This window comes from Camponotus floridanus, unplaced genomic scaffold (assembly GCF_003227725.1).
Source record: "Camponotus floridanus strain SB8 unplaced genomic scaffold, Cflo_v7.5 scaffold110, whole genome shotgun sequence".
Classification (NCBI taxonomy): Eukaryota; Metazoa; Arthropoda; class Insecta; order Hymenoptera; family Formicidae; genus Camponotus; species Camponotus floridanus.
In genome coordinates, this window is record NW_020229227.1 from 278,406 (window position 1) to 295,740 (window position 17,335).

Here is a 17,335-nt window from a genome sequence, read left to right on the forward strand (position 1 = left end):
AAAAACAATGGTGCCATAATGACTGAATTCGTCGGGCTCAGAGCAAAGATGTACGCGTTACAAGTGAATGAGAAAAATCACACGAAGAAAGTTAAAGGTGTCAAGAGTAATGTTGTCGCGCAAACGATAATGTTTGACGATTACACGCGGTGCTTGAACGAAGAGATTGAAATGACGCGTCAGCAGTCGTGTATACAATCTAAACTACACCAAGTATACACGATCCATGAGATGAAAATTTCTCTGAGTCCGTATGATTACAAGCGGTATATCGTACGCTGCCGTGGGGGCATTATAGGATACCTTTGTAAATACATGTATATATTTGTAACGATGCATTCCAGTGCATCGTTACGATTCCCGGCATGTCATCCGCCGGAAGTTGCCGCCCGGCAGAACACCCGCCGGGCAGAGACAGGGGCGCGATGCGCCCACCTTTTTTTTAAGACTGCCAAAAACCGCTCCAACTAAAATTCGGCCGAGCATCGCCGAACAGAGTCGATGTGACCCGAACCGTCGACCGGCGAAAGCCCGCGTTCGGCTCCTACCCGAATCCCTCCGAACGGGCCCGACCGTACCGTTTTCCGAAAACCCGTTCGGAAGGGGTTATACCGCCGCGCGCCGACGCGGGCAATTAGCCCGTATAAAAAGGGCCACATTTTGACTCTAGACACATTTTTCCGATCCGCTCGAAGCAATCCTCGAAAAATCCTACCGAACGCACAAAAGAGTCGAAGACAAGAGGTGGAGCGTGCTCCGTCTCAGAACGAGTGTTCTCGATTCCGACGCCAAAAAGTGCAATCCGCCTGATCCGCAGCTGCAATCCTCACGGAAGGTGGAGCTCTGAGCCGCCCCGGATCGGGAGTTACCGATCCAGCATACGCATAAACCATCCTTCGCGACCCGCTCCTATACCGCACGTGCAGCGCATACATTTATTGTTACCGTCGAACGCATACTGTATTGTTACCGCGGAGCGCATTTGCCTGTTACCGCCAAGCGCATACATTCTATTCGTTTGTTATTACCGATTCCGACATTTTAAGCGCCGTTATTAAAGCGCATAGACCGAATAAATCGAACGCGGACTTTAAATCGCGCCGGGGGATAAACAGTCCCGCGAAAATAACCGTCGATTCCGAGAATCTAAGAATTCTCAGAGCATCGGGATTCTCCGCAGAAAAAGCGCCGCAAAAACTCGCGCCGTCTCGCGCTTCGTAAACACCGGCCGGCGTCTAATATCGAGACCGAAATTAAAGCCGTTTTCGATTACCGTATAATCGTTTGCACACGAATGTTATATCCCCCACACCCGCACACACACACACACACATTGTACATTCATACACATTAAAACAATAAAAACACAAAACGAAACACACCGCGTATTTTATTTCCCGAACCTTGCACCGGCGATCTATCCGCGCTGTGAAAAACGTCCGAAAATACGACCGTTACATATTTTATTTATTATTGTATATATTTTGTACATAACCATGTATATTTTTGTATTTTTATATTTTATACATTTATATTTGATATATTTTATATATATTTAATATATTTAATATATTTTATGTATTTTATATATTTTATATATTTTAATAAATATTTACAATACATTATTTTGAATGGATCCAAGAGCTATATGATTTATCCATTCCCAATCATTTCACATATACGTCATCACCCTTTTCTCGCAAAATTTTTTCCACGAGATATACGTCGGGATTAGCGACGCGTTGTAGTTCGTATTCATAGAATTCTTCAGCTACGGAATTTTCACGCGAATCTTCGAGCATGAATGTCACGAGATTAGTTTTCTGCACTTCAATAATCTTAAACATTTCGGTTGTCCAATTTGGCGTGAAACCTTTTTCATGTGAAAGTTGGTCTTGTATTTGCTCACGTGTCCCGAATCGCCTACTTTAAATTTTGCGGGGCCGCAATTTTTACGTTGCTATACACCGTATTTAAAAGTTTTTCGGTGATCGCTAGAGTGACGTCGGCAGGTCTCATACCGATGATGCGATGTTTTCGCGTATTGTACTCTGCAACAAGTCGAGATAGCTCATCCATTTGTAATTTCTGTTGAGCGTAAACATTTTCCACATATTGTTTTTTAAAGTACGATTAAATCGTTCCACGACCGAGGCTTTCATAACGGAATACGTTGAGTAATGATTAATGTTGTGTTTCTTCATGAGTTTCTGCACACTCGCGTTGTAAAATTCTTTTCCTCTGTCGGTTTGAAAATTTTTCGGGCATCTTTTATCGTCTCCAATAATCTTTGCGATCGCTTTAGACATTTCGTTTCCGCTCTTATTTTTGAGCGGTACGACCCACGCATACTTGCTCAATACATGGATAACTGTGAGTATGTATTTATGATCCTTGTTGAGTCGCGAATACGAAAGCATGTCGACCACGTCCGCCTGTCATAGATCGTCGTATCCGCATACAATGACGCGTCTTCGTGGAAAATTTCTTCTCGCCGGAGCATGTAATTCCTCGACTAGTTGTCGCTTTTCCGTGGTGTTTTTCTTCTCTCGCACATTTGATCGAGGCATAATTAATATTACGATATTAGTATTTCTTGCTTACTGTGCCAAGTCAGATGTTGCATATCTCAGCGCATTCTTTATCTCGTCCATCATTATTCGCAGCGCCTGCACGTTTGTTTCGAGCGCGATTATCTTTTGCTCAATTTCTCCCTGTCGATTTCTTAAAAGTTTATCCACATATCGTTTGGCATCAGTATCAGCTTCTGATTGCACTACGCATTGAATCTTGCGCGACCTTGCGTTAAAGCCGGTAGTAGTCTGACAGAGAGCGTTATTGCGAACGTAATTTTTCAGTAAGCCATTCCATTGATAGTACAAATTGTTCGAAGTTCCGAGCGATAATCCAAATTTATTAATCGACATTTCAGTACCGAGAACATTGACCGAATGACATGTATTGCCGACACATAGTTTAGTTTATAATAATGCCGGCCTCGCGAAGTTCTTCGATAATTGACAAGATTTCATTGTTGTGAGCATTGTTGCCGGCTCGACGCGAGGCGTCCAGCAATCGTATACGATCTACCAATTCGTTGGAATCGTTCCAAGCACATAATCGATCATGTTGTCACTTAGCGTCTTAGTGCGTGGCGCGTCTAACCTCTTCCTATCTTTCTATCGGGGAATAATGGCGCAATTATATATTTATACTTGTATCCTTTATTATTTTTAATAGGATTATTAACTTTGTTGTCACGTTTATGCGCATTTGTTGTTTTTAATATATTTTAATATTTATACAAATCGTTTTGAATATATTTTTTATGAGTGGGAAATTTTTTTAAAATCAAATCGTAGATACCTTCGATTCCCTTACAGTTTATTCCGTCGATAATTACATTATCTTCCTTGTCCACATCGAAACGTTTATCAACGAGCATCATTCCTTCGCTAGTAAATTTAACACCATAGACGTAATCCATACTCTTATTTTTATCAACACTCATAGCTCCTATATATTTTTGCGTTGGTGGACCAAAATGATCTCGAAACATTTTCTGACCTTCGCACGTTTTTAATTCGTGTCGGACCGATGTTACAAATGAATCGAGCGTGGTCTTCGACGGACGGGAATGGTATTGTTTGACGCGGTTGTATTTTTATCGGAGTAGATACAGTAGTCATATTAGAAAATTGCTTCCTTCTTCGTTTTGATCGATTAGATGTCGAATATATCGATGAATTGTTTATCGACATGTTTATTTGTGCTTGCTTTATTCCTTGCTTTGACGTTTTTATTTTTTCCTCCTGCTTCTCTCCGAACATCAAACTCAATGGTTCGATTTTTGGCACATCAGATTCCGCAGTATTTTCGACAAGCTGTTTTAAAGGCTCGGTAATCGGCTTAAATTGTCTTTCCAATATGATATCTTCCACCATTTTAACAGTTTTCAAAGCGCGATATTTTTTGCGAATTGATTCGCTCGTTTTTGCAATCTCTCTCGCAATCTTTTCATGATCGTTCATGATGCTCGATCGATGTATTGATGACGACTGATCGCTTTACGGTATCGCGAAATCGTTAAATCCTCTTCTATTATATATCGTCCATTGATCAACGTACTATCTTTATCAATGATTACGAAGCCATATTTGCGTTGCCAACATTTCTGACACAATGCGCGGAAATAGTCGTAAGACATGTCGGTATTTATATGATCGTTGTATACGTGTTTCAAGTTTGTACCGTCTTGTTTAAACAAGATCAGCAAGTTCGCGTTGTTGCATATAAGATGCTTAGGTATCTTGGCGTACGTATGACAAAGATAGAAACAGTCAACGCTCGAGTGTCGACCCATTGCAAAATACTCTCTTATCGTATTCTGCTTGTCGCATGCCACATCATCAAAGGTGAATGGAATTCGGAAGCGCCTCGCTCGATGGAATGACATCGCTGTTATTAGAAAATGTAAAATAATTAATTTCGTCTATAGGTACCAGGTAAATTTTCCAAGTATCTATATTTCGGCTGTTGAAGCGATTTTGAGTATGCGTACACGTTCTCGAAACGTATACCGTATGGACCTTCTATCAAACTAATCAACACGTTTGTCTTACCGCAGTTTAAAGGGCCACAAACGATACCGCGTATTTAGTCGGCAGCATGTTTCCATGCTTGCGTACTTTTTTCTCCGATATTAGTCTATCGTCGAAATTTGATACTTTGATTACCTACGTTTGTCGCACGAACCTCATGTTTTCTGTTTCGAATCAATTTTGTGAATGATCACGAGAGAGAGATCTATTTATAGAGGTGTTTCGACTCGAAACCGCTCAGTATCAAAAATGTTTCTCCTTCTGTCGGATGAGAGAGATATTCTCCGGCTTATCGCCGAACAGCTGCAGTATATCCCAAAGATCGTTTTACTGCAAAATTTTGGTGATTAGGTGGAACGATTGTGGGACAAGCTTCCAGAATATATAAAGGCTGATTCGGAGGTTCAGACGTATCGTCGCTGTTACGAACACTACAATCAGCCATGGCAACGAACACTACAATCAGCCATGGCAACGAACATTACAATCAGCCATGGCAACGAACACTACAATCAGCCATGGCAACGAACACTACAATCAGCCATGGCAACGAACACTACAATCAGCCATGGCACACATCGATGGTCCGCCACCGTTGATAAAAGATTGTTACGAATGTCAACGAGAATTGTAAGAGATAGCGTTCTCTTAAATCGTGCGATAAACGTGCTTTTCATCGAATTACATATTCTTGGTTATCAGTTTTGCGGCCCGGAAACTCGATTAGAGAAACGATTGGCTAGAGGCGATTAAGGTATCAATTCATTGGACGCGGCGTGTTGCGAGCACAACATTGCTTACTCGCGAAGCAACGATCTGAACCAACGTCACATCGCGGATCACATACTAGCTGCAAAAGCGCGAGAACGCATTACCGCGAGGGATTCAACTCTCGATGAAAGAGCAGCCGCTACGACTGTTTGGGCGGCAATGAAGACAAAAAACAAAACTTGGCATGGGAATAAAAAAAGCAGTCGACGACAAAGAGAAGGAAAAAACGAATACTTCCAGCAGCGAAACACGGTGGTATTTTACTACTTTTATCGTTGTTGGGAGTTGTCGGTTCTTGGCCGACGGTGCGGTAAATGATAGCAAGGCGGCGCAACGTCAGTTGGAAGAGATGCAGCGTCACAATCGCGCTATGGAAGGTTGAAAATTTTATTTCGCTCCGTACAAGCGTCGACAAGGATTTTCAACAAAGTCTAAAAGAAAAAAAAATCGCCGAAAAAATAATAAAAATGCCTACGGGTGCGATAACTAACGTGCAATTGGAACAATTAGCGAAATGTATGCGCATAGCTTCTTTAGAGGTGTTTTCATGCGTAATAATTTACCGATAAGCGGTGTCGTCCGACGAAACGATATCGTCAATTTGGATGACGTTGAAGATTCCGGTACTCATTGGATAGCGTATGCAAAGAGGGGCGATCGTGTCGTATATTTCGACAGTTTTGGAAATCTTCAACCGTCCAAGGAATTTGTGCGATATTTCGGACGAATGAAAATTGAATATAATTATACATCTTATCAAAGTTACAATCAGAGTATCTGTGGACAGTTGTGTTTAAAATTTCTTCAAATGATCAATTTAAAGCCTGACAATCCATTGTCAGGACTCAGTATTCGTTCGACGTGTCACTGACACTTACTGGCAGAAGCAGCGTTCTCGCTGTAAGCTATTTTCCTACTATAGATTTGACCAATTACGAGCTCGGATTAACGGATTTTGAAACTTATCATACGATTCCGAACGTAAATTTTTCGAATAATAAATTTTACTTTGACAATGATGACAAGGAAATTACGATTCCTGAAGGATCATACGAATTGCATGCTATAAATGACTATCTCAAATGCGCAATTTTGCAAGATGAACACCAGAGATGTTGAAACGATTATGATGAGGAATATCCAATAGCACTCCGCGCTATCATAGCACGCTAAAGAGCGAAATCAAATGCGCCTACAGAATAAACTACTTTACCAAACCCGACAATGTAGGATCTTTACTTGGATTCTCATCGAATCGTATATATATTACAACCTCGCAAGTGGTACGAATCGGACGAACCGGTTAATATTATAAACGTGAATATTATTTGTATAGAATGAAACGTGACTATTGATGCATACAGCAATGACATGCGTGTACACACGATACATGAATTTTCACAGAGCGTACCGTCAGGATATAAGATATCGGAAACACCGGTACAAATCATTTATTTGCGGATCATCGTACGGAGCATTACGGATTTAACGATACGTATTGTGGATCAAAGAGGTCAATTGCTTGATTTTTGAAGACAGGAAATTACCGTAAGATTGCATATACGGTGGCGACAAATATGCAACATAGTATGCTCGTGCTGAACAAAATAGAGCACGCGAGAGACAATATTTTTACGAGGGACAATACTATTGGAGTAAGACGAGCGGTATCGGGTGACAATAATAAGATAGCCGTTAAAAAGAAGTTGAGTGCGTTGAATCGTAAATTTTTAAAGTCATTGGGATTTATCGTACGAAAAAAATGATTGATATTTTGAAAATTGGAGATGAGCCAATCTTTGACGATCGCATCGTCAAGATTGAGACTCATACTTACAATCTGTATGCCAATATGACGCTTGGATACAGCGATGAGATACGAATACCTATACAACATCAGGTTTTGTACACGTTACCGTGCGAAAGTTTTCTTTACACGAGGGAAAGTTGAATGTGCGTAAAGCGAATGAAGGTTGTATTGGAAAACAATTGCGTCGCATTCATGTTTCATGAGCTTCGATACGAACTCGATGGAGTACAGATTGATCGCAACAGAAATGTTGGAATAACTTTGACTCTCAAAAATTATGTCTCTAACGCACCAGAAAAATATAAATTTGAAGAACGCTGCGTGGAATTTGACGTACAACGGTGACAAAAATTATTTCAACTTTTACGTGCCGCTCAACATGTTGCTGGAATTTTAGGAAGATTATAAACGCGTTGTGATTAACGCTCGTCACGAATTGATTTTGATACGTTCGCACAACGATAATAATTGTCTATTCGGACATCCATCGTCAGAAGCTGAGATTAAATTACTCAAGATACAGTGGCGTATGCCTCATATAATATTGAACGAGATTTATAAATTGTCAATGTTGCGAATGTTGGAAAACGGACGATACTTGAACATGAGTTTCCGATATTGGTTTCTATACGAATTTCCTCTGCTACAAAGCATTCGTCGACCGTGAAAGCCTCCTCCTATCTAAAAAAACCGCGATATGTGATCTTTGCATTGCAAACTGATAAAAGGAATTCAGTGCCACAAGATATTACATTATGATGACTGCAAATTGACCAACGTTAAACTAATATTTAAACTCGGAATTTTATGATTTAAATTTAGATTTTGAAAAAAATAGTTTCGCCGTCCTATTCGACATGTATTCTCGTAAATTTTCATAAATCTTATTATGGATGCGATAATAGCATTACGCTATTAACCATTCCAAACTTTACATTACGGTCCTCTCGCGGTCATTGATTGCTCGCGACAAAACGAATCTATCAAAACTGCTACCGTGGACGTGAGAATAGAGTTTGAATGCAGGTAAAATATACCGGCGAATACTACTGCCTATTGTCTCATCTTGCATGATCGAATAGGGGTCGAATATAATCATGGCTGTGCCAACGTTTGTGGATCCGCAAGGATTTATCGTTGGGAAAAATTTGTCGTGAAGGAAGCTGCGATTCTGAGAAAGGAATATTCCATACTTTCCCATTACATTTTTACATGTCCCGAACCATGGCACATGCTCACAAAATCTGAGAGATGTCAAGTTTTATGGTTGCAAAATCACCATGGATTATCGTGGAATGATGGACACGTTTCATATTGGAAGTCGAAACGTTTAATTACGATGGCGGTGATGAGTGCGACGGAGGAGGATGATGCATGACCTCTCATATACGTTAAAGGACATGAAAAACGACAATGGCTAGCCGATATATTGGACAATGATGCAAGAAATGTGATTATCGAAACTTTGGATGCAGACTATGATGATGTGGCTTCTTTAAATAAGTTAGATGTTAAAAATACTATGCGTTGTGAAAATCATGTAAAAAATTGCGCTTTACAAAATGTATTTAAGATTTATAATTGATGGTCAAAGCATCATGATTGATCGAATTCATATTTATTTACAATAAATTGATGATGCGATATATGTTTACAATAAATTGATGATGCGACTTATATTTTTATCTTTCTTATTCTCTCCATTCTTTCCTCATCCCCATCTATGTACGTGCGCAGTATTGTGTTTCCGTACATGACACAGTTGCCACAGATATTGTATATCGATTTCGATAATACATTGTGATACATAATAAAACATTTAAATATTTGATAATTGAATATAATTTTGCGTTTGATAGCCGTTGATTTCCATTCAATAGTCGTTCATTTCCGTTCGACGGGCGTTCGACAGTCGTTCGATGACTGTTCAATTGCCATTGATTTCCGTTCGATGATCGTTTGAAAGCCGTTCGACGGTTGTTCGTTTCTGTTCGACGGGCGTTCATTTCCGTTCGATAGCCGTTCGATGATCGTTTATTTCCGTTCGATGGGCGTTCGATGACCGTTCGACAGTCGTTCGATGACCGTTCAATTGCCGTTGATTTCCGTTCGATGACTGTTCGATCAAGGTTGATCGTATTATATTATATCATGCTAAGTTGCATGGGAACATGCATACCAGCGGCCTTCCTCTTAGCCCGACGCACCCCCTCCGAAATATATTACACTTTTATTATTACTTATTATTATACTTTATTATATTTTTATATTTTACATTAAATTTTATATTTTATATTTTAAATTATTATTCTTAATTTTAAGTACACACACACACACACCCACACACATTGTATAGTACACGCACATTTTAAAATAAATTTTATATATTTTAATTGGGAAAAAAATTATTATTTACGCGCCTCTCCTTGCGTTCACATCCCTTGCATCTCTCTTGCGCTACTTGTAAGTTTCGCGTTAATCATAAGTCTCTCTTTTGTATGCGTTCTCTTCACTTTATCGTTCTCTCTCACTCGCATTGTTCACGCGCTATTATCGTTCTAAGTCTCGCGATATTATAGTTCTCTTTCGCACGCGTTGTTTTCGCTCTCTCTCTCTCCTTCTCTCTCTTTCATATGCTCGTTACTCACTTACCTTTGAATCGTTCTTTTCCCACCTATGCAGCATCTTATATTGCGTCGTCCTTGTCCCACGTTGACACCTTGTTACACGTGGATGCCATCCTTGTTGCATTGTCCTCTTCATACACTTAGTGTTATCCTTTTCCCATATGTCGTGCTATCCTTCTCACACCATCATTTTCTTTCCGCGGATTCCCTTTCTCCTCAGGGACCCCCTCGTCCATCGCTCGCGCCGCGGATCCTCCTTCCTCGCGCGTGACGTCACTCTTCCCTGCACTGCGGTTCTCCTCACGCCTCACCCTCTCTGAGGACTTGAGTTAGAACCCGCCTAGTCTTACTATTTATACACACACACACACAGTATATATAGTGTGTGTGTGTGTATGTGTATATACATAAATACATATACAGGGTGAGGAAAAAGTACCGGGACACCTAAATAACTTCTGAACGGTTTGAGATATCGGATTGAAATTTACAAGGTTACAATGGTATCACACAATCTATCACATAACACCAAAAACGCCCATTTTGACATTTCCGAGGGGCGGGGGGGAGGGAGGGCGAGAAAATTTTAAATGGAATGTGGGGTCGAGTGAGGGTTCGTTTGAAAGAGCTTTTCGAGATGAGAACAACGCGATGTCGCCGAGGTCTCTACGATTTTTTTTCGCAGAGTTATGATCATTTAAACATTGAGATTTCGCAGTAGCGGAGGGCCCACGACGAGGACGTGAGAAAGACTTTCCACGGACACGTGTGGATAAAATTGCATGTAGGAAGGCATGTGGGGTGTGCATGCTTGCGCAGTAATTAACGGCTCCAAACCACCTCTGCTGTGTGCGTGTGCGTGTATGTGTGTGTGTGTGTGTGTGTGTGTGCGTACGTGTGTGTGTGTGCGCGCGCGCGCGCGTGTGTATAAATACCTGTAATAAATACCTTTCTTGAGTTAAATAAAATTTTTTTATTTCAAGATAATCTTTCCCTCATTGTAACAATGTTAATTTCTTATTCAAATTAATAGTTATATACAAGATGTGTCATCTTATATGTATATATATATATATATATATATATATATATATATATACATATATCCCATTACACAAAGCAACAGTAACATAAGATTAATGCTATAATTTTTAACTCAATAATGTAATTATAATATGACATATCTTGTATATAACTGTTAATTTGAATAAGAAGTTAACATTGTTACACTGAAAGAAAGATTATCTTGAAATAAAAAAATTTTATTTAACTCAAGAAAGCTATTTATTCGGTGAATACCCAGATAGCACAAGGATATCCTATTTTTATCCGTGGATATCCTTTGGACGTCCTCGGGAAGAAGAAATGATAGCTGTATATTAGCCTCTGGAAAGTCCAGGGACATCCTGTGGAACATTCTAAGGATTTCTACAGGATATGTTAGGGATATTTTTCATATGTTTTAAGGAGCAAATTCTGAGCATCAATGTAATTTTTTCCTAAAAGCAAAAACGTAAAAAATGAAAAGTTTTTCGTGAATTTGATAAATAAAATTGCCGAATTCGTGCAAAACTTTTCACTTTTTACATTTTCGCTCTTAGGGAAAAGTTACATGATTGATGCTCTGAAAATGAAATAAACTAATATTACGTTCTGTTATTCATTGTGACTATTAAAATGTAATACTGAAAATAGTTCGTCATTTAATATTTATTATTAATTAAAAACAAATTACATTAATTTATTATTTTTAAATTATAAGTATTATTTATTTTTAAATTTAATGTTAATTAATATAATTTATTAATTATATTAATTATATTAATTAATATTAAATTTAAAAATTACAAACACTTATATGTTACAAAAAATAAAATTTTGATTTTCGCAAAAAACAGTAATAGGAAATGAGTGAACTTATATAAATAATTTGTTACGTCCAGACCCTGAAAGGATGGACTGTATGGAAGAACATAACTTACTTATCCGTGACACACTTTATTCGGGCTTGTGTATGGATCGGGTCGAACGAATATGAAGGGCCTGACACAGGTCAGCGACCGTAGGTCTCTTTAACTCTGCGTTTTTACGCCTATTCGTTCGGTGGTCCCTTTTCGGTAAAGGAATTTAATCCTTGTTACGCGGGATAGGACCTAGTGCGATCTCAGGGTTTAGGGAAGAGAACGGATTAAATAATTAAATTCTACATTAAATTAAAAAATACATATATTATATAAAAAAATATAAGGAAAGAAAAATACATCTTAGCAGTTATAGTTATGCATGAGTGAGTATGTGTGCGTGTATGTATATATTCTCGAGTATGTGTTATTATAGTTAGAATTAAAATTTTCTAAATTCGGCGAAATACAGGTCCAAATTAAAATACAATAATAAAATTGAGATAAAAGATTCGCCAAGTCTAAGTTCGAAAATTATTCATCTATTTCAATGATTTCTCCCAAAGTAGTGATAATACAAAGGAAAATAATATAAAGAGGAAGAAAGAAAAAAAAGGAAAAATAATAATAATAATGCAAGGAATGGGAAATTAAAAGAAAATGAAAGGGAGTAAAGAAAAAAATAGAAATGAAGAGTTAAATATATATATAAAGAAGGGCTTAAACGAAATATAAAGATAGAAAACAATACGAATTCTTGGTAAATAAATCAGAAAAGGCAACTAAAAGGAAATGAAAATTAAGGAATCTTTCGCGAACCGCCTTGCGGAGATTCTCAACGAACAAGGAAATGTTCGTGAATCGCCTTGCGGAGATTCTCGACGAACAGGTAAATTATTCACGAACCGCCTTGCGGAGATTCTAGGCGAATTTGAAAGAACTAGGAATGAGACTGGAGAAGAGGTGAGACAAGGATTGATAGTAATTAATAAAAATTTAATGATTATTAATTGTTTAAAATTATTAGTCAGACATAGATTTTAAATGATGAGATAGTAAGATATGGGAAAGGAAGAAAATAAAAATTATTCAAATTTACTCACAACTCATTGGGATCAATAAAATAAGTGCGTTGATAAAATTGCAATGGCTGAAGTCGGAGATTTATAACATAAAGAGCCGAGTAATGGAGATGTCCATCAGAAATTTCACACGATGCACAATTAAATGTTAACAAAATCATTTTCACTGTGATATAAAACAAATTAATAACTTAATTGCATAATGCAAGAAAAGGATCCCCGAGGCTATATAATTTTAAAATTGAATGGCTGAATCTTGACTGGAGCTGTCAACTGTACTGCTTATAGTCCTAGTTAGTGCTTCTTAGTGGACGCTTAGTGAACTAAATAGCAAGTGAACTAATGAACTAGAGAACTAATGAACTAATGAACTAGAGAACAAGTAAGCTCTCGCGCCTTGCGCTTGCATTTTTTAAAGTAGTTGCTCCTCCTCCTTAGTGGATGGTGGGAATCTTTGAAAATCGAATCAAATGATTTCTATTACTCCCTTCTTAGGGCCAAGGAGTTAGATTTTCAGTAAGAGAGGAGTATCTTAAGGTTTTTTTTGGTTAAGCCCTTTTGCGCGAGATTTAGCTCCATCCAGTAGAGTGGGAGCGAGGAGCTGATTATCTTATCGCTTGATGATTGAGAATGGCCTGTCGAACGAACGCACGTGCAATATTAATTTATGTTTACCTCTGGTCAATTTCTCGAGGACCACAGGCTCTTTGTTTAAAATCTCTAAGATAAACCAAGGATACGAGTGATTCGAATTTCATATACTTCCGAGTCTCATAATTCAAAAATTTGTTTAGGTTTTCCTTAGCGCTATCTCGATTGGCCACTCTCAATATTATGTTTAAATGATTATATACGCGGTTTAGATTCCGTTTTTCTATGCGCTATCATTATTCGAACAAGGATTGCTTTGTGCTTAAAATGCAAATCGATTCTTGATTTTTCTTTCACGGTATCATTTCAAAGAAAGAAAAGAATCGTGGAGTCCACTGGACGTAACAAATTTATTTAAATAAGTTTATTTGCATGAAAAAGTTTTTTTTATTTTGTGCAAATAAATTTATGTGAACAAAAAAACTTAAACTCAAAGTTGAAGTTAAACTTTAAACTAAAACTAAACGATTTAAACCAAAACTTTAAAACTACATTTAAAATAAATGTGTATTTATATATATAATAACTTTTATCTATTAAATTACATAACTGTATAAAATATGTGAACGCTTTTAACATTTGTACTTTATATTCATAAAATAGAAAAATAAATGAATAATTTTCTTCATAATAATATATGCGTGTGTCACTCTGTATATAATATTTTTCCACATTTGTAACAAATTACTACGTGATGCATTTATATATTTGTGTCATCTATCCTGTGAAAATAAATGATAATTAATAACTTATTAATAAATACCGTGTATTTAAGAAAATTTGTAAAAACTTATTTATTTTTCTTTAGATAACGCTCATTCGCATGTCGTAACCAAGATTTGATTGGCTCGGAAATACAATATTCAGTTGCTTCTGCAAATCGAAGTCGTACAACATCTAAAAAAATAACAAGTTACATAAATTACATTTATAAATAAATATTGTTTTTATCATGTATATTTAAATACTTGATTATTTACTCACTAAATATAATTTTTCGGAGTTGTAAATCATAAAATATCCGTTTTTTTTTCCTCCAACATAACTAAATGTAGAAGCTAACTTATCTGACATTAACACTCGTAAAAGATTAAAAGTGATGTCTTTGATATTATTTCCTCCAATAGATGATAGCTGCTTAATCTATAAAAGTGAAAAATATATAAGAAAAATTCTAATAAGTAAAATTACAATCTGTCGTACAAATTGGCAACTTCAGTTAGAATGCTATATGTATCTACATTAAGCTTTTATTCTATCAACAGAGCTTGTTAATATAATTTGAGATTGAGGATTTATCCGATGCTGCCGATATCTGATATCCAAAATAACAAAGTTTTTTTTTAAGAATTCTTACTTTTTAAGAAGCTATTATTATGAACATCATCATACGTTGGACACCAAAAAGACCATTAGATTTCTGTTAACATTCTACTAACTAAATTAATAAGAATAGAAACACAGACACTTGGAGAAATTTGTTTTAATAGATTTGACTATTAAGAATATAATTTTATACATACACTTAATAAAATTTTTTAATATATTTACCAATTCTTTGCGGTTAATAATATTATCCTTTAACGATTTTTCGAATTTTTCCAGATCCTCAATATTGTCAATAGGAAAATTATCCATTAAAGATTCTTCTGCAATTTGTTTGTCCAAAATTTCTTCATGAAAAACATTTCTCAAGTTTACGTAACATAATATCAATTCTATTGTTTAAAAGTCTTTCTTGTTCTTCTATTGAAGATAATTTAAATCCTATATCTGTTAATTTTCTTATTATATAGCGTTGAAAATCAGAGTTTGCTAAAAATATAAAATAAAATTATTGAAATATAAATATTAATAAAACATAAAATTATTTTAATAGATTCATAAATCACATTTCACACTTACATGAACTATTATTATTTTCAGTTTTATAATGGTTATTAAGAGATTCATCATCATATATAATTTCTTCATCTTTATCAAGTATTGCTACAAAAAATACATGTTTTAAAAATATTTTAATGATATTCTTATGATAATTATAAAAATTACCTCCACAATCATCAGCCAAATTGTACGTTGCTTGATTTGTTTCTGTTAAATTAATTTTTTTTCCAATTCTTTTTTTTCAAAGGTATATATCCTTTCTATATTTCAATATAAATAATAAGTTTAATTAAATTATTGTGTTATAAAAAAATATGTATTATTTATTTTTTACATACTTAATTGTTGCTTCGACTTATTATGAAATATATTCATTTTCGTTTCACGTGTATCCTTTTTTATATGTGGAATTTTAGGATAGGGTGGTAATTGAATCCTTTCATCATCATTAGTAGCGTTATCATCGCTGCTTGATATTGTTTTTTTGGCGCTATTCTTTCGAGATTTTTTTAACTCTTCAGAGTCATCGCTCTCTGAATTTATGTCCGATATAAATTCTGCTTTTTTTAATTTAAGTAGTCCTTTCTCATATGTGTCTAAATAGAAGATATAATTTATTAATGCTTAACACAGTTAAAAGAAACACAACATTATATTTTTAATTTATAACAGCAATTTCTTAACATTAAACATTTATTTTGTTTATATAACATTTATTTTTTTGTTTTGTTTATAACTTACTTGAAGTAGCTAAGATCCTTTTCACGTTATACATGGGCTAATTATCGTCAGATAAAATATTTTTCTGCATAGCTTTTACAAATCTCACATGTGAAGTAAATTGTGGCCAATAAGCAGCATCTTCTCATCTTTTATTAGCCAGGAAGTGGGAATCAGTAGGAGTATAGGGAGAGTTCTAACTCGGGTCCTCTCAGGGGGGGTGAGGCGCGCGGGGGATTACGAAGGCGCGGGGGAATGACGTCACGCGGGACGGAGGGATTTCGGCGGCGGTGCGTGTTAGATGTTTTATGGCAATATTATATTACATGCCCGGCTGATAAACAGTATTGCGCGTACGGACATGTTCGGTTTATAAATAATATAAATATCAGCATTTTTTGAATTGAGATTATGATCGTATAATAGGGATGTGACATTATCGCCATATCGTCGTAAACGCCTCGTAAAAAGTACGCGCGGTCTCATATATTTATCGAAAGTATATGAAATATTGTATCGCATGCCCTGTTGATAAATAATATAAACATCTGCATTTCTTTGAAATGCATCGCGTGCGAGAACAACGCGTGCGAGGGAAAGAGACTTAAGATTAACGCATGAGAGAGAACGATACTTATAACTAGCGCAGGGATGGGAACGCAAGAAGAGGTCTGTAAATAATCACATTTTTTCCAATTAAAAATATAAAATTTAATAAAATGTGTATGACTAATAAAATAATAAGTATAAAATAATAAGAAAAATATAAAATATAAAATTTAATCCGTTATATTATAGAGTGCCCATAGCTCATCAAAATTTACATAACAATCGTCATTATGATTTCTACTTATTGTTAGATCTCCATTCAGATTATTTTATTCTCCATTCTGATCTCTATTCAGATTTTTCATCTCTCCTGAAACATTCTCCTACAAAAAATCACCCAAAAATAATTACTTGAATATTTTAAATTAATTTCGTAATTATATTAGAAAAAATTATCCGTTACCTGTACATTCTCTTCCTGTTGCTTTTTCTTTTCATATGCATACTTTTTGTATATAATTTCAGGCGGACATTTGCATTTACGAGATTGACATTGTGTACAATACCGCGTTATATATAATAATTTATGATGATTACCAGCAATGCATTTTCTAAAATCATCATATTCAATATTATGATAAAAATCATTCCAGATTATTAAATCTATGTACGTTTGGTTTATGCCCGTTGGGATACGTATATTTATACACGGCGTGTATGTGCAGTCATTGATACA

At 36.0% G+C, this 17,335-nt stretch overlaps 1 long non-coding RNA gene across 1 annotated transcript; it reads right to left on the reverse strand.

Moving 5' to 3' along the window:
* Positions 1–14,237: 14,237 nt before the first annotated feature.
* LOC112639576 lies at positions 14,238–15,015 on the reverse strand. Its single transcript, XR_003123578.1, has 3 exons — positions 14,995–15,015; positions 14,428–14,586; positions 14,238–14,340 (listed from the first exon to the last, which is right to left on the reverse strand). It is a non-coding gene; the product is annotated as an uncharacterized LOC112639576 (long non-coding RNA).
* Between the last annotated feature and the right edge of the window lie 2,320 nt (positions 15,016–17,335).